The sequence below is a fragment of the Falco rusticolus genome, chromosome 15, assembly GCF_015220075.1.
Source record: "Falco rusticolus isolate bFalRus1 chromosome 15, bFalRus1.pri, whole genome shotgun sequence".
NCBI lineage: Eukaryota > Metazoa > Chordata > Aves > Falconiformes > Falconidae > Falco > Falco rusticolus.
Window position 1 is genome coordinate 13,057,977 of NC_051201.1, and position 23,186 is coordinate 13,081,162.

Sequence of the window (23,186 nt, forward strand, 5' to 3'; positions counted from 1 at the left end):
AAATCTGTTTACAACATAACATAACGCTCACTGGGAGATCACACCAGGCTATGACTAGTCTGTACAGTATTAGAGAATTTAGTGGCAGTATTAACCTCACTGTAAAAATGTGAAGGTCTTCATCTAGACATAGTTTTAGCAGAGTTATAAAGTTGTAATTCCCTTTCACGGTGGATATAAATGAGGGGTTTGGGTCACGAAAGTCCTCAGCCAGATTAGAGTCCAAGACAGTGTCAAAGGGCTATATGTATATATATGTACACACACACACCCTCTTCTGCATCGCCTTGCAAGGTGTTCTGGATCATTTGTTATGCAATGACTCTAAAGGAAATCCATAAGAAGGATGAAACCACAAAACCCTAGACCTTCTAAGAGCGAGGGGGAAGAGGATAGCCAACGGGTATATCATTGAATCAATTTATTTTGAAACTACATGAAAGCTCCACTTAAAAAGTCTGCTGCAGAAGACCTCTCAATTCCTCTTACTTGGACCCTGAAATCTGAGATAAAGGAATACCTTCCAGATGCAAAGTTCATTTCCCAGTTGCACACAGAACTGATGCTTTCTGCTTTTACTGATGTCTTCATTACGTTCTTGTGCAACATGAGCTTGTCTATACCTGTACATGTACCTGCTTGGTCCTGGAAAAAAATGATTTTGGGGTTTTGTTTCTTTAGTTTCAAGGGAAATTAAAGGCCTGTGATAAGATTGAAATGAACAAGAATGTGATTAATATGAAGACCAGTCTGAAATTACTATGCCAAAAGACACACAAATATGTCCATATGTTTCAGTTAAGAATATTATTTTTTCCAGACAATGATAAATTAAATAACAAAGATTTTGTAAACCTTCATCATACTAAACCGCTTAATGCTAGGAAGTCAAACCAATAAAGCACTTTTACTGTGCCTTCACTCCATTCTACGCACGTAGCCAGATGGATTAAGGTGGGGGAATAAAAACATGCCATGAGGATGTCATCACTGTGACTCATACCTGAGTCTCCCCAGCAATGAGGGCTTTGGAGGAGACAGTTGTCCTTGAAGCACTGTCTTGGCACTTCCCCAGGAACAGCTCTGGTTGAAGTCATAAGTGAGAAGTACCAAAAGCTGGAGTGGCACTGAGATGATAAATGGACTATTGCTTCTCCACACATGGTCCTTGCTCATGGATCCCAGGGACTGCAGGGGTGTTTGCAATCACATCCAGATTGCCCCCTCTCCTCAGGAAACCTATGGATAAAATTCACAGGGTTTTGTTCTTTTCCTAGCAGAAGAAATTGGTCGAGTCTGCCCTTTTCCTCATTCTACTCTTGGAAAGGGAAAGAAACATTGAACTTTTCAAGCTCTTATGCCACTACTGACAAACAACAATCCAAACAGGGAGTTTTGCACATAGTAACTAGAAGGATGAGGAGACATTAGTGGTCCTGTATGCATTTCAGTAACTTTGAGATAGCCTAATCAATGCTTCTTTGCTTTGGTTCCCCCTAGCAGCAAGCACCGATTACATGGGCAGGCCAATGAAACACTTAAATAAGGATTTAGACATAGAAGTTTGAAGAACTGCGACTTTATATTGGCCAACAACTGAAATGAACTGCAATTGTCTTGATATTTAGGATGGTTGTATTGGTACTAAGGATATTTAAGGTGAACTTCAAAAGATGTCTTTGTCTGTTGCTGAAATAAAAGGGTCTTTCCTGTCTTTGTGTTATATTTCATTACAATGTATGGTTACCTCTCCGTAACAGATCTCTTAGAAGGGAGCAAAAGCTCTTGTCAGATTAACTAGAGCCATATGGCTGTAGCATAAATCCATATAATGAAGGGAGCCACGTACATAGGCGGGTGAATGGATGCCCTGAAGAAGAAATGGAGAGCGAGAGAAGAGCTGCTGAAATGGAAATCCAGGAATCTTTTTACCAGCTGAAGCATTATGCTGTTTCATAACAGAGAATCTGAGTTTGCATTTCGGCAGAAGCAGGCTCGGTGTCACGCTTTCAGGTCCGGATCAGGCAGAGGGATGCAACGGGCCATAGCAGTAGGCTACTTCGTGGCAGTTTTAATCTGTAGGTTTTCACATGTTGTCAAGAAAGCCTGTGCATTGTACAGATTGTGTGTCAGGTCTGCACATCTCAGAGGGCTCTGGCGGGAAATTGAGCATGACCAAGGCATCCAGGAGAACCACCGGACAAAAATGGTGCCCGGGACAGCTTCAGTGCACTTCTCGGAGCCCTCCTTTTGGGGTAGAGTACTTACAATGAAACTCTGCAGGCAGGCTTGCCTTGGGAACTGCTCAGCATCCAAAGCAAGCTCTGGGTGCAGGCACTGCTCCTTGTCAAGGATCCGGCCCTGTCTAAACCATGCTAATTATTAAGTTGTCTTCTTCTTCTTTTTCCCGTTAACTTGTGAGGAAAATTACCCTTCTGAGTTTGAATGACAGAACAGCAGTAAGAGTACGCACCTTTTTTTTTTTCTTAAATCAACCAAACAGAAAATTCACAATGAGGATGATCTTGTAATTACACACACGTCAGAACAGAGAGCATGATAGTTTGCTCAGATTTCTTTGAACATTTCTTTAGAAGAATTTGGGAGGAGAGAGGGAGGGACGAGTTTATTGTAAATCAACTTTAGCATGAAACTTTTGTAAAAAGGTGCCCAACATGCATTACATTCTTTGTTCTGTGTTTTTTCCTAAGTATAAAGCCTTGACAACCTGCTATTCTATGATTGATGCACTTATTTCTTCTAAAGTATCACTAACCAAGCATATCATTTTTATACAGTAAGTGTATATTCAATTTCCTACAGTTTGACTGCTAAACAGGCTCAGTAGTAAAACAAATATATACCGTTGCAGTACACTCTTCAGGGGGACCAACTGAAAACCTTGGAATACTTTTCATTCACATTCCCTTTGCTTTCAGTGACAATGAAATCACAGCAGGGGCACATGCTAAATATCCATATTTTTAAAAAGTTGCACTGTCATTGGGTGCAGTCTGCAACTACTGCAGACTTTGTGCAATGTTAATAGGAATATTGTGATTCATATATTCTTGCACAATAAGACAGAATGACATATCAGGTTTGCAGGCTCTCCTGACAAGGTATGAGGTATTTATCTGGGTATGTATAGCACACTCTTATCAGCCTAGTATCTGAACGACTATTGACATCATTATCATTCATGTATTCATAAAATGTGTAGGGGTCTCCCAGTTACATTCTGCAAAGTCTGGAGTTGCTTCTTCATAGTGCAAAAGAAAACACAAACTGAAGAAAAAGAAATCAAACTCCTGTTGGCTTCGTATTGATCCCTGGCACTCCTGGACCGGGCGGGAGGATAATGGATCTGCGAGAATTCATGTATGTTTATGATGTACGAGGCATTTCGTCTGACATTGAATCAGGTCAGTGGGCCCATTGGACAGGATGCAATGTCAATGGAACTGTTATGTATTATTGATGTCAGTCACAGAATAGATAAAAACATTAGCAAAATAGCTTCCATTGCCATTTTGGTTTTTTTCGCCCTCAAATGACAAAAGGCACCAGGCCATATTAAATACAAGAAGCCTCCAATATTTCTGATTCTCTAACAGTTTTGACTTGGAGCAAATCTAGGAAATGACAAACTACTGCAAAACCAATATTTTTACATGGAACAAAATGGCTTACCTTGTTTCACTTCCATTTTCAATTGTGGATTAAGTTTTGCCTGCAAAAGAGAAACATGCTCGCTCAAGGTCCTCTTCTGCAAATTGTTAGGCGTATGAGTCCTCTTACTCACTCTGCATTTTTGCTTATCTCTGTGTTATATACCACTACACCAATGCATTTTAAAGGGCTAATTCTTATTTACATTTAAAGCAACTTTAAACTTCCTGGTCTGTGGCATTAAAGCACATATTAGCACTTCTTCACATTGGCAAAGATGTAAAAAGGCTGTCATGCAAATCACATCCAACAGACTATGCATATACTTAAAGTAAGAGGACATGTAAAAATTAATTTAAAAGCTTTAGGTACAGATTATACCTATTTTACCTAACCTTAGGCATCTCATATAAGCATTGTTCCCTAGAGATACACACCGCCTGGGCTGCTACCACAACTGACCTGTTCTTAAGTTTGAAGCCTTAAAACCCACTAAACAGGTAGTAAAAACTGAGCTGCATTTGAAATGCCATGTAAAAAGTAGCTATGTATGAACAAATATTTATAGGATTTAACACCTTATGAGGAGGGAAACCAGTGCTGTGAGGCTGACTGCACAAAGACTATGTATAGCTTCTTTGCATCCTGTGTTTTCCAGATCACATTAGTGACGTTTTAAAACTTTAAGCAAGTGAGTAACACCATAAATTTCAATAGGGCTGCATGTGCCTAAATATAAACACTTAAGAATTTTACAGCTTCAAAGCACGAATCACGTACTTGCATTTGCCAATTAGCTCCATAAAGGGATGGGGAAACATGTGTTTACCTCATTTACATACTCAAAGCTGTTTTGTGTGTGCACCTTTGGCAGGCTGATCTGAGACATACATCTTTGCACCTGCACCCATGGAAGACAGTTTTGTTCAGAGCAAAACTTAGGAAAATGCAACATACAATTTTAGTAAAGAGTTTTATCTCAGCCAAATATGATAAAGGAAGTGCACTCAGAAAATGATGAGGCTCTTTGCTTGCTCTTTGCTAATGAATGGTTGGCCTGATCCTTCTCTGTGGTATAGATTTGTCCTATTGTCTCATTCCACCATGACATTCAGAACAACCTGTGCCAATTTGTAACTTGTGGGTGCTACAAAAACAGGGACCCCAATGTTAAACATTTTAGTCCTTGTCAGTAAGGCCACTGGTCTCCCCTCTGAAGCTTCAGGAATTTAAAAAATAAGCAGTCTTAAGAACAACCTGATACACAGTCTGATTGATGCTTTTTTGACTTTCACAATAATCCTCTTTTTTATTTTTTTTTCTTGTTCTTATCCCCTGCAACTTATCTTTGCTTGCCAGTGCTTTGTTTTGAACTAGGTATGCTTATAGGGTCATTAAAACTTAAATTTGTATACTGAAAGTGTTGGTAAAGATAGGCTACCACTATACCTAAGTGTTATCTTCAAAAGTGGAAGCAGAGTAATAATCTCTCCCTCCTTCCCCCCAGAGAGATCCCACTAATTAGTGACTCTTTGATCCCACAGCCTCTGAACAAAGACTACTACAAGAAATGTCATCAGATCCCTGGCAGAAGTATTCAACCTCTGACATGTAAACCAAGGGTCACAAAGTGGACTAGGTTTTACAAAATATTGTGAACGGTGATTTTGTTCAATAATGTCTTTGAATGGTTGCTCTACCCATCTGGGGTATCCGTCCTCTACTACTTACTACATTTAGTGTAATTTGGTCCACTACTCTCCATCAGATCAGAATCAGAACTAAAACCCAATCAATAAACCTTCGGATTCCGTGGGTACCTGGTGGTGCAATGAGCTTGCTCCATTCCCAGCGGCCGAAGCAGCACTTCAGGACACACTCCCATGGTTCAAAGGATGTGACAGTCCCAGGAAAGTGAGAGGTGTGGTTTTCGTTTTCACCTCATGCTCCTAACAATGCAGAAGCTGAATGAAACTACATTGGGTGATTCATCTATATGCCTTCAAGACTGCCTTCCAGTTGGGTGAGTAAATGGCATTTGCTTCTGTCTCCCCTCTGCAGCAGTTCCCCGCAGCCCCAGCAGCCGTGGACAGGGTGAGCTCACCCACTGGGAGCCAAGCTCGTCCCCCCGTCCCATAAGCTGGCAATGCCATGAACTTCACATGTGCTTTCTTTATGAATATATACCTCTAATTAACAAAGACTGCAGACTGTTAGTTCCCTTCCCCAGGTCCTTCCTCCCCTGATAGCAAGTGGCTGTTGCAGTTAATCTAAAAAAATTCCTCCCAGGCTTTCTGCTCAGTGTTTTCCCCTCTTCACAAACCAAACCATCCTCTGCTGTAAAACAGATAACTGAAAATTTTTATGACCAGGTTCTTAAAACATTTTTAAACTTCCCCTTCCTCCCCTTCCACAAGCCTTTTGATGTAAGGAGAAAATCTCATGCGGTGCCTACCCTTATCTCCCCAAGAGAAAACAAAGAGAGTTAAAGGAAAACGTCTTCTGCAGAGACTGCCTTTTCTGCGCTTCTCTCCCTACTGTGTGCCAAATAATGGCATCTGTTCCTGCTGTTCTTTAGTTCCCCCATCCAGTGTGTTTTCAACTTCCTGTGAAAATTTGTGGTTCTTAAATCCAAAGGTCATGTTTAACACTTAAGTTCAGTTTGGAAGGATTTGGATTTGTTTCTCTTCATATTTTTCTTTTTCCCCTCTCACCTCTCCTTTGAAAATTGACAAAAGGCTTTCACTCGCTCTTTGCATTGCGCATGTTTTACACACTTCAGCATACATCTCCACAGTTTGGGTTAATACTCGGGGAAATATCCATTCATGTATTGATAAGCATTAAAGCATTGCTGTTTCTGTGCCTTCTGGCAAGGTTTGACGTGCTGTTAGCAGCACATGCTCCTTTCACACTGCCCTTACTGTACAACCAGTTTGCAGTGTACAGGAATTCCCTTCATCAGATCTACCAGAAAATTCAAGCTGCATGTAAACCAAGCCACACTTCTAAGCAGAGGTTGTTCGAGTGACTAATTCAAGCTGCATGTAAACCAAGCCACACTTCTAAGCAGAGGTTGTTCGAGTGACTAGTCAAAATTCTACTGAATTGTGTGTGATGGTTTTGTGCAGGAGGAGCTGAACTCAGATCACCAGATTAATTTTTCTTATTCCTTCAAGTTGGGCTCAAACTGTGATCCCGGAGCTGAAATGCCAGTGCTCTGCCCAGTGAGCTGGTCAGCCCATCTGTTTGCCAGCTTTGTGCATTTTACAGTGGGCAGCCTGGGATGGTTTGACCATTGATGCATTGTAGGCCTCCATTTATTCAGTATTTTTCCTAAAATATAATTTTTAAAAATGCATCTTTTTAAGCTGAAAGGATCTGATGATGAGAGATGGTGAGGCATAATTTGAGAAAGACAGACAGGGAAATAAAGGCAAATACATAACTTTCCACATGGAGGGGGAAAAAAAGCCAAGACCTTCATTGTTTCCTTTCTAACAGTAAGAAAAATGGCCTGTGCATGTTGCTGAACCTTTATTTCTATGCCAAGGAATTGGGCTGCTCCACAGAGCACTGGGCAAGAGCCCAGGGAGCAGGATTTGGGGTCCGCGCGCCCTGTGCTGGCCACCCGTTCAGCCTGAGACTCTGTTTTCCCTACCTGAAAACTCACCTTGCAAACACCACTTTAGAGATAAAGGGAAGAAGTCGTCCTGAGAGGAGCAGGGTTTTAACGATGTAATTTTACAAATGTTTCATATATTTCATTTTCATTTGAGAAAGGGAGTAAACTCCACAGGTCTGATGCCCTGCACTCCCTCCCAAGATTTTCTCTGCCCTTGATTCACAGGAGTAGTCAGAAACCTTCACATCCTTTAGTCTGCACACTGCGGGTCTGGCATGGTCTCTCTTGTTTGGTCCAAGAATCAGATGCTATTTCTGGTCTGAAGACATTTGTTCTCAATTGCCTACACAGTTCAATAGGATTTTAAGGTACATTTGTTAGGGATTATAAAGCACCTAAAGATGTATCAAGTGGAAGGGTCAATACAAGATCAGGGTGTATTGTGTTACGGTGTGCTGTATTATGCGGCATGTCTCAATTCACTATTGGAAACCAGATGTGGCAGACCAGCCCAGCCTATTTTTTGAACATTCGTAGATATCTTTGAATTATCCCATCAATTTTTAAAGATTTTTACAAAGATTTCAAGAAGCAGACTTTCTCAAGTCTTCCAATTGCTATCAAAACCCCAAATTCCGCTGGATAATTGAAGCGCTCTATCCCAATCAAACAAATAATGTGCAAAAAGAATGCTTACGTCTTTCTTTAGCAATATATACGAAAGATGGTATTAATTTGCTACCTGTAAGGTGTATTGAATTTTTAATCATCTATATATTTATGGTAAAGTGTAACACATTACTTCTAGCACACAAAAGCTTATGGCATACGATTATCCTTAATTAATGGGTAAGTGCAAAGCTTTATTATTCAATGAAACTGATTTATTATCTTAATTCTCCGATGTTCTGCTTCATGTTTCCATTGAAACCATTGTTTGCACCATGGTAACCAGCAACCACCATATGTATGCGATCTTTTTTATGACCTATACGTAATTAGATTTTATTGTTTTCTTAAAGTTGAAGTGTAGCCTGTGCAAGCGGTCCAGCTATAGCTTCCTATACCTATAAGTGAGGGACAGGTCTCTTGCTGCTTTGTTTCTGTAATAATCAGGTCATGTTTTGGTGTATTATTATAATCCAGTGTCTATTTTTTCCCCAGCAGTCCTGCACACATTCTTCCCCTTCCCTCCTGAGCATGACGGCACACTTGCCTACCTGTCCCTGTCTCCTCTGCGCGGCACAGCTAGTTAACTGAAAGGAACTGAAAAAAGCTGAAAGCTAGTGGGTGTCGGAGCTGCCTAGTGGAGAGATCCCCAGCTAATTGCTAGTCCTAACAGGCACAATTAGCCGCTACAAGCCCTTTGAGATGGCCCTGGGCTTCTCTCAGGTAACAGCCATCACTAGATAAAGGCTGAAATACACTGCATTTAGAGAGACACTTGCAGACAGGGATGTCACAGGCTGCCAATTATGCTCTGCCTGTACACAGTCACTTCCAACAACCAGACAAGACACATACACCTGAAGTTAAAGGGACAAGTTGTATACTATTTTGAACTACACAGGTGTGGGGCACGTGAAGATATAACCCTTCTCAAATTAGGTTGTGTCATCTTTTCAATTATCAGCTCTTGATAAAGTTTTACAGGTTTTTTTTTCTAATGTTTAGTCCCAGCAGTAAGTCCTGGAAAGCTCCGTGGGAGAGGGCTGCGTGTTTTGTTTGCTGTATGTGATGTTACTTTAAGCAGTTTCCCCATCACCACACAGACAAAAATGGCTTATCAGGCCTTTTCTAACCAAACAGTGGTGCTACAAGCCACTGGGACTGTAGTCCTTCAGCCACCTATTCCTCGCAGAGGAGGACAGATTAAGATACCAAAGGACTACTTTTAAAATTAGTAAGTGCCTCACACTTCCTTAGCCATAAAACCCCGACCTTCTCCAAGCATCTCTGGCCATACATCCTTTCTCTAAGCAGCCCATAAAAATGGCCTCAAAAAATTTGCGGGTTTTGAGGCCAGTTAGGAGGACATGGGCTATTTTGGATAGCTACCACAACATAGGCCACCGACAGCAGCATCCTACACAAAATCATCATAGCTCAGTGCATAAATATCCAAATGCTTCAAAGATGGAGACTACAAGAATTTTAAGATCTACATCTAAGTTGTAGTCAGTGGTATTAGCATACAATTTCCAGGTCACATGACAAGCACAGATTTTGGCACAAGTTTTCGTATATTAGTAACCTAAGTTAGTCCCCCACCTCCATACCAGCATACCCATTTAAAAAGAGATTTGGTAAAGTGATTCAGAAAAATGGTGTACATACAATTACCTCTGAGTAAAACTTCTTATTTGGTTGCTCTGAGAATTAAAATGATTCCACTGCCTACCTTCAGAAGATCTGGTATCTCCTGCCATTTTCTGTTAGCACATGAGGTCCATCACAGCATATTCTCATGGTATTTGTCAAAATCTGTTATGCTGCCTGTATCAAATAAAATTAAAATTAAATATTAAGAGAATGCTATTTATTTCTTAACTAAATATCTTAACTCTTTCATATTTATTTCCTTTTTTCAATAGAATCTTGAAGACCACCTTCCAAATCATACAACATCTAGCAAAGTAAGTTAATACTCAGAAGCGAGCTTCCCCAGTTCCAACTGATACCACATGGGAACAGCTCTTTCTGTTTAGGAAGCTGAACCAAAAATCAAGATATTAAATATAAATTTTTGGTTTTTAAGACAGTTTAAATTTTCCCAAGAGCTTTGGGATCTTAATATGGAAAGTATGCAAAGACAGTAATTGCTAATTATGAAATAGTTGAATTCTGTTAAAGGATAAAAATTACTTGACACAGTTGGTTTCACCTCTGCAGAATTAAAAATGAAGCTCCAAGTGAAGACTTGTAGGCTTTGTGGAGACCTGTGTCTATCTGCTTACCTACATGGAAGGGAGGGAAGACCACTGAATGAGTCGACAGCATATGTTATCTATACGTATGCTTCTCTCCATTACGATCTACTGATCATTCCTATGATAGATTTGTGAACCAGACCCGAGGTAAAAGAACCCAGGGAACCTGTGCTTACATTATTGTTTCTAGTGTTCATTTTAGATTCCAAGTATTTTTTATTTGTTGGGTTTTGATTGTTGGGTTGTTCTTTTTCTGTTTGTTACAAACACGTTTGTTTTCATTATTGAAGAGTGGACAACTTTTAAATGTATGCAAAACCAGCATGCTAATATTTGATTGCAAACCAAGCAACGATCAAAAAACTAAAAGGAAAGAATGAGTGCTCTATTATTAAACTAGCAAAATAAATAGATATACATTTTTTCCCTTTTTACAGATACATTTGCAACCAAATTAGTAATAAGATCTCCTCCAGTATAAATAAAAAAGGCTTGCACTTACCTATTAATTAAGAATAATGGAATGCCATAAGCTTTTGTGTTCTAGTGGTACTGTAATTTGTTACTCTTCACTACAATAAATATATAGCTGCTTAAAAATGTAGTGTGGCTTACATATATTAAATTCATACTGCATTTTGTATTGATTCACTTTGCTCATCCGGTCATCCACTGAGTTCATGGGGACTAAGCTCTGGCCCTCTCAAGTAGGGAAGAAAAGCCTCTGGCAAGGCAGAGGGGTTCAACAGATGGATCTACAACACACAGCGGCATAGGGTTTAGTGCCACAACATTCACAGGCTGACCTCCTCATTCATCCCAACCCAATTCACCCAGGTGCTCCTGCAGGCTTTCCACACCATGAAGGGGCAATGGACCAAACCCCAGTGGCCCAGCTGGTCTCCCCTGGGACAGAGGTTCCCACCTCACTCTCAGGCTGTCAGCTTCAGGGATTTTAAGGACCAAACAGGGCTCAGCAAGCAGATTCTCCTTCCCAGCTCAGAGGCTCAGTCCATTGCTCTGGTGGCCCATCTCCAGCTGTGAGTTACCCGAGGGGATGATCACCTCCAGCTGCCCCGCTCACTCCCTCCTCCCTGTTCTCAAAAGTCAGCAGAAAAACCCCAACCACAAACAACTGAATGCATCTGGTGAATTGCACAGTAGAGGGGAAGCTAATGTACTAGGAATAACATCCTGGTAAAAATGAATTAAATTTCTCAAGCAAATTACCAGACACTGAACTTGTGAGCTCCTCTGAGGAAGAAAAATAGAGAAAAGAGAGAAAAGAGAGAAAAGAGAGAAAAGAGAGAAAAGAGAGAAAAGAGAGAAAAGAGAGAAAAGAGAGAAAAGAGAGAAAAGAGAGAAAAGAGAGAAAAGAGAGAAAAGAAAGTTGATGAGAACCATGGGGCATGGGGCTTATTCAGTGTGAGGAACAGAATCATCATGCACACTGCTGTGTGTGCTCCTCAAACATGCCATTACGTATGGCTTCATACACCATTGCAAACTTTGGGATCTTTTACAGACTGAAGAATTAGGCACCATTCACTACAAGGGTTATTACATCAGAGTAAATAGCCCAATTGTCCATTTCATGATGATCACTCCTGAGCTCAGAAATTATTATTTGCATGGCTAATTTAAAACAGATGCATTTTAAATATACCTTAATCTATATGTAGCAGCAACCTAAAGCATTATGCCATTGGAGCAAAATAAGCCCATCCAACGTAGTCACATTTCAGACTCCTTAGAAATTGATTTTTTCTTAATTTAAAAAAGTCTAAGTTCTCACTCATGTGGCAGAGAAATTTCTATACATCAACTTGCTATAAATGGTTATTTGTTGAGATTTTTTGCCTACAAACCCAAATTTGTACAACACCACCTGTGAGAAACTGAATTTTTCACCCTTGCTGTAGCCTCCTTCATCTAATTAGGGTCAGTTACACTCTGTACATGTTAACATTACCTACTAAATTGCTAATAATCTTAGCAGACGAGAAGGAGAAGTGGAAAGCTGGTTCTCCTGGGAGGAATCAGAATTTGGTCCCTGAGGGAAATGTAGAGGGGAAAAAGAAAGAAAAAAAAAAAAAAAAGGCACCAGAAAAAAAGAAAATTTAAATACCAAACCAGCAGACAAACATTATGCAATATTATCCCACAGAGTGATAAGAGATGTAATGATCACACACTCCAGGAATAAATAATGTTAATGACCAGAAGTTTAGTCACTGCCTAAAACCATATGCTTTGAGCTTGCATCTTTTTGAGAACTTCTTACTATCATCAATGGCAGAGAGTACATAATGCCTGGACCACGCTCAGCCTCTGGTACCAGAATCCGGCTCCCTGCGCGTGATAAATTTGGCTCCGCTGACAACCACAGAGTCCACTGCTGTGGACTCCAGAGGACTGCGACACTGAGCCAAGGAACTTTCAGCATGACCCTACTGTGCTGAGCACAGAAAGTGCACCATATTCAACTGCATTAATGTTGAAATGTGAGGTAGGAAAAGAAAACAACGCACCCCAATACTGAAATTTCGGTGAAGCTAAGACTTTTAGATTAGCCTTCTTCCTTTAGAAAACGGGTTATGTATCTTTAGGAGTCAAAACTCCCGTTTTACATATTAACCATAACCAAGTGCCTAGAACATACAGTGCCTGATACCAGTGTGATGGAGCGTTTGCCCATTACAGACTCTGAAAGAAGAGTGATACCCACCTATTCTCTTGCAATATTTCCTGCGCTTGGACTTGAAGGGTTTAAGTATTGGCTGTTCTGGATACAGTGTGGTTTGTGACATCTGATAGGATCTTAAACCAGAAGAGTATGGCTATAGGCCATAAAATAAGATATCAGAAAACAGAGAGCCAAGGAGATAAATTTTGTGAGTCCACCTGACCAATCCAGCTGAGCAGAGTGCTGGTTTCCTGCATCTCATGAAGTAGGCATGTAAAATATCTGTTTCTTGATGGGCCTGGCAGATGTGATGCCAGAAATAATTCTACTCTGATTTATTTTTGTAGCTTTATCTAGTTCCCTATATTAAACCTACAATCCTAAAATAATTTTAGGGCCATTTATTTTTATGTCTACAAACAGTAGAGTTACCCAAATGTTAAAAGCCTATGCTCATAGGCCCATAAAAGCACTGTTGATTAGATTGCAGTATTTCAGCTTTTAGTTATCAACACTGACACTTTTGGAAAAAATTGAGTACAATATACTTCTGTACACATTGCAGTGTTTTTAACCATTTAGTCAGTACCACGTACATCAAATAGACACCATAATAAAACAGAAATACATTAAACATACATCTGGAAGCACTTTGTAACTGACTTCTGCTTATGAAAACGACTGTACATAATTTCATCATTCACTTTAATTCAGTCACATGCTGCAGTCAATGGAGTCGGATAACACGCTGCAATAAGATTCGAGCATAGATTTCTCCTTGTGCTAAATTCCATGCTTTATCTGTCAGTCCACACTTGCCATCACTCGTGAGTCCATAACGTGGCACCAGAGCCTGCAGCAGTGGCACTGGACACAGCAGGGACCTGGTGAGATATTGCAATACTCACCTTTCAGAATGTCGTTGCTCTATATAGCTTATATCACATTTCATGGGCAGTTACTAATAGCAATTCCAACAGCACCGAGTAAGTTATCCTTAAGCAGCTTGACCAGAAGCTCTAAGGGGAAACCAGATCTCACTTTCTGTTGCCAGCAAACGACAGGATATTTGCACGAGGTACCTGTTCTTTTCTTTTTACCCTTTATTGCTTGGTCTGAACCATTACTTTATATGCACTCCAGGATGAAAAGCTGCCATGTATGTACTGTTATTTTCATAGCGTATATTTTTCAGTTTTATCCACAAAGGGTAATAACAGCAATAACAGTAATGCAGCAATAACAAAGGCAATAGCAGTAGACATGGAAACACACACACACACATCCCCCCTCCCTCAGCAGTATGACTGATAACATACCCAAAGCGAGCAGAAGCTTGCTATCAAAGGATATGCATTTTAAAAACAAAGGTACTTTATCTTATCTACTGGTATTCCTTTACTAGTATCAACTAAATCCCATGAAAGGGCCATACACTGGTGACTTGGCGTGCTGTAATGCATAGCCGATCTTCTTTATACTTTTAAAGAACCACGTTGATCTTCTGTTAAAGCATGGCTGAAATGATTAGCACATTATATTATAGCTAAGAAAACCCCAAACAGGTAGAACATTTAATCTACACCCAACTACATTGTTAAAATCAACAACAAAACCCCAGTAGAATGCCATGAGTCTTCGTGACAGTGACACTTCTAGTGACACCACTGGTTATCCTATTTTATGATTGGTGGTTTTGCCTCAGTAACACATTTCCAATCTTTTCTTTAACTTGTTCAATTATAAAACCAACATAATACAGACTGATTCATAAGCATAACCCCACAAACACTTCCTTGTTTAAAATAGGAAGAGACATTCCTTGACAGAAACTAAAGATCTGGTTAAGATTCAGAACAGCAGAAGAAGTTTCCAAATTGTCTACTACTCAATAGTCTGAAAATACTTTATAAATATTACATTATCTTAGTTTCAGTGCAACGATCATTTGTGCAACAATCCAAGCAACTAAATAGAGGTATCCCTTTTTAAGCTGAGGAAATCAAAGCACAGAAAGACTAAAGTATCTAAAGAAATTACAAGATTTCTGTTCCAACACTAGAAACAAACAGAGAAATATTTTTTTTTTTGTCCAAGTCTATGTTTTAAATTTCAGCTATGCTGACTACTGCTTCCTTTTGCTTTGTTGGAGAAAACAGAATATTTAGAGACTTAATCTAAGAATCAACCACATTAAATATAGTCTGGTGAGCTCTTGAGCAGAAGAACATTGTCCCTTCCAGACGGACTAGCTGGCCAGTCCAGCTGGCCTGGATGAAATTTCTTTCTTGATCATTTTGTTTGTAGGATATATTTTGCTTTGGCACTTCTGCCACCTGCTCTTGTTTTCCATTACTCCATGGCTGTGTAAGCGCTTGCCCACTTCAGTCTACACTTACCCTGAAACCGCAAAAATATTCTCTTCTCATACAACAGACTTTGAAACATTCTTTCATTAGTCAAAATTGTCTACTTTGCGTTTTGGTGCTTTACGATGAAGACAGACTGCAGGGAACGTGCTAATAAGATGGGTCTCACAGAAGTCTAACTAGGACAAAACCATGCATATCTACCTCACCACCCCTGAGCCCAAATAGAAGGTTTTCACTTTGTAAATAAAGATGCCTTGAGATGCCATACCTGACAAATCCTCATTAATTTGTGGTGGCATTTGGATGCAGACAGGTTAATAAGTGATGGAGTAAAACCAGTGATGTCAAAAAATGCAGAGGACCAGAGCATCCTTTACTCCACCCTCCCACAGCACCCTTACAAGTTGCTGTCCCAGCACTAAATAGATGAAGCCCCATTACCTATGGTGGTGGCAGGAGAGAAATGGGACAGCCTCATTTTCCTCTTCCCCAGGGGCTCTGGGCCATGTGTTGCCAAAGGAAGATAACTGCAGTAAGACTCAATGCAAATCAGCTGAGGGAGCCGTCTCCTGCTCCACAGCTGCAGCAGAACTGCAGCAGCAGCAGCAAGACACTGGTTCAGTAAAACCACAGATTAAGAATGATTATCCTTTACTCGGGTTTGCAGTGATCAGCAAGGTTGAAGCCAAGATGTGACATACTTTCACCATCCCACGGTTCCCAGGGTGGAACCAGTCATGCTGCTGCTCTAGATGCCAACACAGCAAACTCGTATGTTCATTTTCAATGTGGATTTGAGGTTTACCAAGTGATGCCTGTCAAAGCCCTGTTATTGTTCGTCAACAGAACAACTAAAAAAAACATTTAAAAAAATCTTTTTCCTCTTTAAATGAAGCTGTATTTTACTGCAAAGGAGGGGGAAGTGAAAATAATTTTCTGCATCAGTATTATCAATTATCCAAAGCCCATTTGCACCATTATGACTTTAATGTTCTCCCAATAGAAATATAATTCTCATTATTTTTATTGGGTTTTATTTTTATATTGCTATTAAATGCATATCGCCAGATTCTCTGTTTTCTTAAACTACGTGGGCCAAATATCCAACGCAGTATGAAATCCCAACTTTGAAACTGTGCCCCTGGGCTTAGGTGTGTATGTGTGCACACTGGTGATGCTGAAATTGCTTAGGCATGGGGTCATTTATATAAATAAAGGTATGCAAAGAAATGTTCTGCTCTTGAGTTTTACCATAGCCACCAAGTTAGTGGCTGTATCTCCAAACAATCCTCTTTCTTGGCCAAAAAGGAGTAATATTAGGGAGTGGGTAATGATGCCCTTTAGAACAATGCATTAAAACATGGTAAGGTCTTAACAGAAAAAAATTAAAGAACATGAACAGTTTGAGAATACGGTTTATTTGATATTTTTGTATAGATGTTTTAGAATCAAGACAAATTCAATCCCAGTTCCCTCTTCTCTAAAAGTAGAAATGGAGGGAGTAAAACAGATGTATTCTAACAAGGGACAGATTACTGTTGTGATTCTGTTGTAAGAGGTGGTATTTCTGGTCTTTACATGCGGACTTACATATTTAGTAAGTAGGGACACCCTCTCTTTCACAGTCCTGTTTTTATCTGTTATAGTTAATACTAAGATGGCATTCTTTTTATATACTAAATCAAAAGACTAGTCATTACCAAAATAAAATGCTGCTTTTTTTTTTTTTTTTTTAAAAAAAAGGTATTCACAAGCCTGAAATCATAAATCCAAAGCAGGCACTGGATGAGTAGGAAAAGACGTTTTCCAATGCACTTGCCTTGCTCTAAGTATGCTTACTAAAGAAATCCAGAAATAATGTGTTTGAATGCAAAATTTCTCCTGCTCTAACCCTCTCAATTTTTCTGAAAGCATAATTTACCAGATAAATCCTTCTCTCACTCCTCCCTCGCCATTGTGTCTGGTGTTTTTTGTGCCCCTTCCCAAAGCGCTGGAGCCCAGCTCACCAGCAGCCAGGCAGCATCCCTGGCTGCTGCCCCCTCCCCAGCACAGCGCTGCCCTGTGCCCATGCAAGCTCTCCTGATGCCCTGCTTTCGTCAGCATGAATAACGGAGCACCTGGGCTGAGTCAGGACTGAGCAGGCTGGACAAGCCCTCTCCCTGGACCTATACGGTGGTCCTTAAGCAGGCTCCCGATGTAATTTTAAACTTCACTTCATCATAATGATAGGCTACACAACCTGCCTCCTATGAACATAATAAGCACCGTGGAAAAGATAAACTGCTTTAAGAAATGCTACGGCAAACACCAACTGGAAATGGGACATAAACCAGTAAGGCCCCATATTCAGCTGCTCCTGCAACTGCCCTCTGCCGTGCACATGTGGCTGGCAAGGAAATCCTCACACAAACAGGCATGAAAGGGTGGGTATAAAGGCTCTTCTTCTTGTTACTTCACCCCTCATTTTCAGTTCTACTTATGATCAAGTGCTCGTCCAATATACAGATTTATAAGGCTTCATTGTTTCATACAGTAGGAGCTGATGCATCAAACCTTTTTTTTTTTTTGCCTTACAATTCCAGCTCAGAGACTTCTGTTTGCCTTAATGAATTTTGTTTGCATAATTGACTGGCATCAGGTTAAGCAGGTATTGAAATGTGATATAACAACCTAATCAACCGTTAACAGGTATAGAAGAAGCCCTGACAAGGAACAGTCTGAAACCCGTTCATGATGAGATTCTTTCTGATAAGGGAAAAAGGAGAAGTGTAGGACCAATTTATGCATAAATTGGTCACATTTTCACACCTAGCCCCAATTATCTAAAAAGGGTTTAACATTATATTTATATTGATAAGCTTAACAATGTTGAACCACGACTCTGGGATGATCTGTTACAATTCACATCCAAAGCGACCAGAAGGAATAATTGGAAACCCTCCAGCATTTCAAGAAATAGAAGCAGCCTTGAAAAAGATGAAAACTGCCGTACAAGGTCTGGCTTTTGCTGAAATTACAACATAAATTCCGAATGAAGGATGGCCAAGAATAATTCAACAATTACAAATTCCCCTCTAAAGACAGAAGGAATGCTACAAGATTAGAGAAATTGAGTCATTCCAAATGTCTCCAAACTGGGGTGGGGGGGGTGGGAGGGTGGGGGGGGAGATAGTAATGACTACAGGCTGACTGAGACATTTGATAGACTATCACTGATTTATTGCACAGGGGTTTTAGCTGAATAACCAGTTTTTATGCTATGAATATCAATAGTTGGCTACACAAATAGAAAGGATACTTGCCAAACAATTATGGAAATCCTCATACTCATCACCAGTGTGTAAGTTAACCTCAAGGTATATTAGACTGTCTTTAATGGGCTACAATCATTTTGACATCTTCTCCAAGGCAAGAGCACCCATAAATGCCTAACTGATTTCCTGTACAAGCCAGGCCAGCAAGGCCAACCTGTCACGTGCAAGTATCTCAAACAATCAAAACCTAAATATCGACCCTTAAACCCCCCTTTAGCTGGTGAAATTTTGATTCCTCCCATGTCCTGTTTCTGTTTTCCAAAATGAACTCATACAGTAAGGAGAAGGAAGCTTTCCCTTTGAGTACTGCCTACAAGCAGCAGAGAGACCAAGGTGAAGTCATATGCAGGCTTTTAAAAATGTATAATAAAGGAAGATAGATAATAACACCACCTATAAATCAAGGCTGTATATTACAAGAGGCACGGAGATAATTTTGTTTTCTCCACCCCCAAAATTTAGCACAGAAGTACGCACGTCCACGAGCACCGGCACTGGTTACAGCACCCCATACAGTGGCACCCCAGGTTTTATGGCAATAGCATTTACGAGGGTCCCACCATCAGACTTACCTTTCCCATGCCCAGATGCTGGCAGGGCAGCTCATGCCGCTGGCCTCCCTCTTCAGGGAGCTCTCCTGCCTCTTCATCCCATTGTCAGCTCTTGCCTATTCCCTCCCTTCTGCAGGAGTGGTTTGACCCAGGCTTAGCCCTGAGCTGGCATCCTTGCCCAGCAACATTTAATTTTTGCAAATGTGGCTGAGAAGCCTGGAGCGGTCAGGTCTGTACTGAACTGTGCTTGTAAATGAGGTTTTTTGCTCCACGACAGGTCAAGCACAATAAAATAAACTGCAGTTGAAGGAAGCCAATATGTTTTTTCCCCAAAACCTGTTGATAAGATGGAAGATTAGATAAGAAATCCTTCGAGGAGGAGGATGTTGTATTTGTTTCAAACCATATTTTCATTTAGATTAAAAGTAAATGAAAAAAAAAAAAAGTAAACAACAAAAAAATAAGGAAAACCAAGAACAAAGTCAAGTAAAATCAACATTTTCTGCTCTGAAAACATCAGGATGAAACACGGAATAAAGACAGTGAAATGACATCCTTGGAAAACATGGGGGTAAAACACTCAGGAAGTTTCTGGATGTTTTTGTTACCTTTCTTTCTCTGTGTGAGCAACTTCGTTCAGCCAAGAACAATTTAACAATGTTTTAGCATTGCTGATTCACTGTTTTTCACAAACACAAATGTAAAAAAGGATTCAAATGAAAATTTTTGCTCAGTTCTTCTTGTAAACCAACACATAGACACTTACACAGCTGATCTGGAAAGGTGCTAAACAGCTGTTGGTGACAAATATGAAAGAAGACCTCAGCTTTGGAGACAGGCTGATGACAATGCTGGGTCGCATCCTGAAGCTGGCCTTGGAGGTGTCTGCTGTGCTATTGCCCACCCCTAAATCAGAAACAAGAAGTCCTACTCAAAGTAGTTCTTTAGATGGTCATAGCGATGGGGCCATGGCCCCCTCCTGTATACACTGGTTGACATGAGCAACATCTCACCTCTGTTTTCTCTCCTCTACTTCCCCAGGGGATGAAGTGTGTGGAGCATGCATTTTACTGCCATGGTCCTTCCTAGTCTTGGAAGTCCCTCAGATCCCTAGTGGGCTAACAGGGCTCTGCACAGCATCCAGGAATTTGACATATTTCAAATCACAGCCAATGCTCCATCTTCATTTTAACGGTTTTTTTTTTCTTTTTTTGGGAGGGAGGGAGGGTGGGGGGTGGAGGCAGGGAAGGGCAGGTCCCTATTTCTGCCCATCTGTAAAAGGTGGGTTTACGAATTGCCAAAATCTGCCTGCTTAGTACCTAACCAGCTAACTTTCCCATGAAACCCAGATCACCCCTCACATATATATATGTATATATATATATATATATGTATTGGTAGCCGTGTGTCTAAGTGCTTAGATTTGCATAAACAGTGCCAGCGTAATGTAAAATTATGGTGCCAGCACCTTATTTCCAAGAGATTTCAGAAGTGTAGATGTGTGCTAGAGAGTGGGCCAGGAAAAGAGTCAATAATTCATAGTATCGTTCCACAGGGTACTCCTCGGAGGATCTCTAAAGTACATCACTGACATTTATTAACAGATTCTTAGAAGGCTCTCCTTGAAAGGCACAAAGACAGTATTATTGTCCCATTTTATAGAGGGGAAACCTGAGGTAGGAATTTAAAGATATGTACTATCTCACCGAGACATTAAATGAACAAGCCAAGACAGACTCCAAGCATTTTTCACTCCCAAGGTAAAACTGCATGGGAGTGCATTTCTGTGCAGGCTTTCACTTATGGCCAGCAGAAACGAAGAGCAAAGGCGTAGCTCAGGTCATCTGCAGTGGGTGAAGTCACACACCTGAATTTGACCAATATTATCTCCACAGAAAACTAAAAGCATTACAACAAAGCAGAGATCAGGGGTCTACATGAAATTAGTCAGATATTTCCATTTTGTAGACTTGGCACAGTCTTGGGTAGCATCTCCCTTCAGCAAAAAACCTGCACACTCGACTGTTATGAACGTCACCCTGGTCAGATATAGAGACAAACCTGGAAAGGGAACTGAACTTGAGGGCAGAACTTTTCTGGGTTGCAGCTCTTTGCTTTGGAGGTGTTTCTGCCCCTATCCATCCTTGGTGATGGCAGTAAATCCCAGAAGCAGCACATATTCTAGAAATACCACAACATTATATTTATACTATTCCTTTTTAATTAAAAATTCTTTTTTCCATGAACCTACAGAAGAAACTATGTCACTTGGGTCAGAGCAGCATGTATTTTAAATTATCGACAACACTCGTAATCAGGAAACAGAAATGAAGAAAAGAAGAAAGGGAGGAAGAAACCTGTGCAGTGCAGTAAGAAGGATGGCCAGCAGTATACATACATTCCTCTCACAGGAATACATACATTTCAGCATCTAAAATCTTCTACACCTCTTAGTCACTGACACCCCATAAAGCTGACAAGTGGCCACTGTGACCAAAGCTGCACGGCTCCCTCCCGCTTCCCTCCAGCCAAGCAGCCTGGCAGGAGAGACACAGACACACCATGGCAGCCCTTCCTCAGGGAAATACAAGGCAGTTGTTCCCCCGTGTCTCAGGACACAATTAGAACCATAATATTTAAACACTGCTACTCACCTGTGAAAGGCAAAACCACCACACTGGCACTGCCTGGACGTGGAATTTATCCAATGTGGACGTGCGGCACTGAAAACCAGTTTGCAGGAGCAGGCAAAATCCAAGTAATTTTTTTTTTCATTATCTTTTCATCATTAAATAAAGCATATAATAATTTCAGGTGCAGACAGACCTGGCCCTAGTAGCTTCTGTATAATGGTGCTGTACAGGAATGAATTCCTTACACTTGCAAAACACTTGTTGGATCATTGAATAATCCAAAAACATGGAGTAGGGCAAGACATTTCCGCAGTTCATCTTCACAAAACATGATGTCACTTATGTACAGACTCTTAATCCTATTCCTCCTCCTATTTTCCTTTCAAATATGTGTTTTGTATGGAGTTATCCATCAGACAGCACATTGTCAATGAGATGTGTCATTGCTGCGTGTGTATTCTGATAAAATGAACCTAATGCATATGTAAATCTGCTTTCTCAGGAAAAGTGTGCGGAAACAGATTTGACTTGAAATCTCTCACTGCAAAAAGATTTAAGATGGGTAGAGAAGAAAACGTCCCAGTTGCAAGACTGAAGAGCCGCCCTTGAGATCTGAAGTACAGGGTCCGTGGAGGGACCCCAGGAAGGGCAGGCTGCCCTGAGCAGGGCCTGGGGGCAGCAGCCACGTAACCTTGTAAGAGCGCTGGGCAGCAGCACTAATAAAATAATGCAGACGACCAGCACACGCTGCTTTCAAAATATTGTGCTGCTAGGGACTGCTGGAAAAGTGATCAAGGAGACCTCCGTGAAAAAAAAAAAACCAACCACAAATAAATCCTGATCCTGGTAACATGGATTTAGTGCTCTAATCAAATAAATCCTGATCCCGGTAACATGGATTTAGCTCTCTAATTGTTTGTGTTTTTTTAAAAAAAATATTTTTAATTTTTGTAAAGGCAAACCCATCAACTCTTTTGAATGGACTCTTACATATAACCATTTACAATAATTTGTGCAAACAGCATTTTAAGGAAAGGATTTAAAGATATCACCTGGCAAGGTGTTTTGTTGACAATAGATAGATATTAAGTGCAGTTTATTCCTGGCCAAAATTAGGCATCACTCTTCTGGCTTTGTGATCATAACAGGGGGAGGTTTATTATTATCTGAAAGAGTTTGCAAAATCACCGTAACATTAATAGACACCTTCTTAAAAGGGTAAAAATAGACCTGTAAGGATATTAACAAAAAGTTCCACTGAAATTAAAAAAACCACACCCATAAACATCCCTCTCACAAGCAACTAACTCTTACTCAAAATAACATATATAGCCAATTTAAAAACAAGCCAGCGAAGTCACAACTGATGCACAAGTGCGTATATGTATGCACCTTGCCATCCA

The 23,186-nt window shown here is 40.4% G+C and overlaps 1 long non-coding RNA gene across 1 annotated transcript in view; it reads right to left on the reverse strand.

Annotated features, from left to right (window-relative positions):
- Positions 1 to 357: 357 nt before the first annotated feature.
- The window catches only part of LOC119158068, a 41,880-nt gene continuing 19,051 nt past the window's right edge, over positions 358 to 23,186 (reverse strand). Inside the window, exons 7-12 of the long non-coding RNA XR_005107750.1 lie at positions 19,917 to 20,056; positions 19,172 to 19,486; positions 9,699 to 9,793; positions 3,694 to 3,733; positions 1,004 to 1,239; positions 358 to 645 (exon numbers count right to left, since the gene is read on the reverse strand). This is a non-coding gene — a long non-coding RNA (uncharacterized LOC119158068). The remainder of the gene's footprint in view (positions 646 to 1,003; positions 1,240 to 3,693; positions 3,734 to 9,698; positions 9,794 to 19,171; positions 19,487 to 19,916; positions 20,057 to 23,186) is intronic.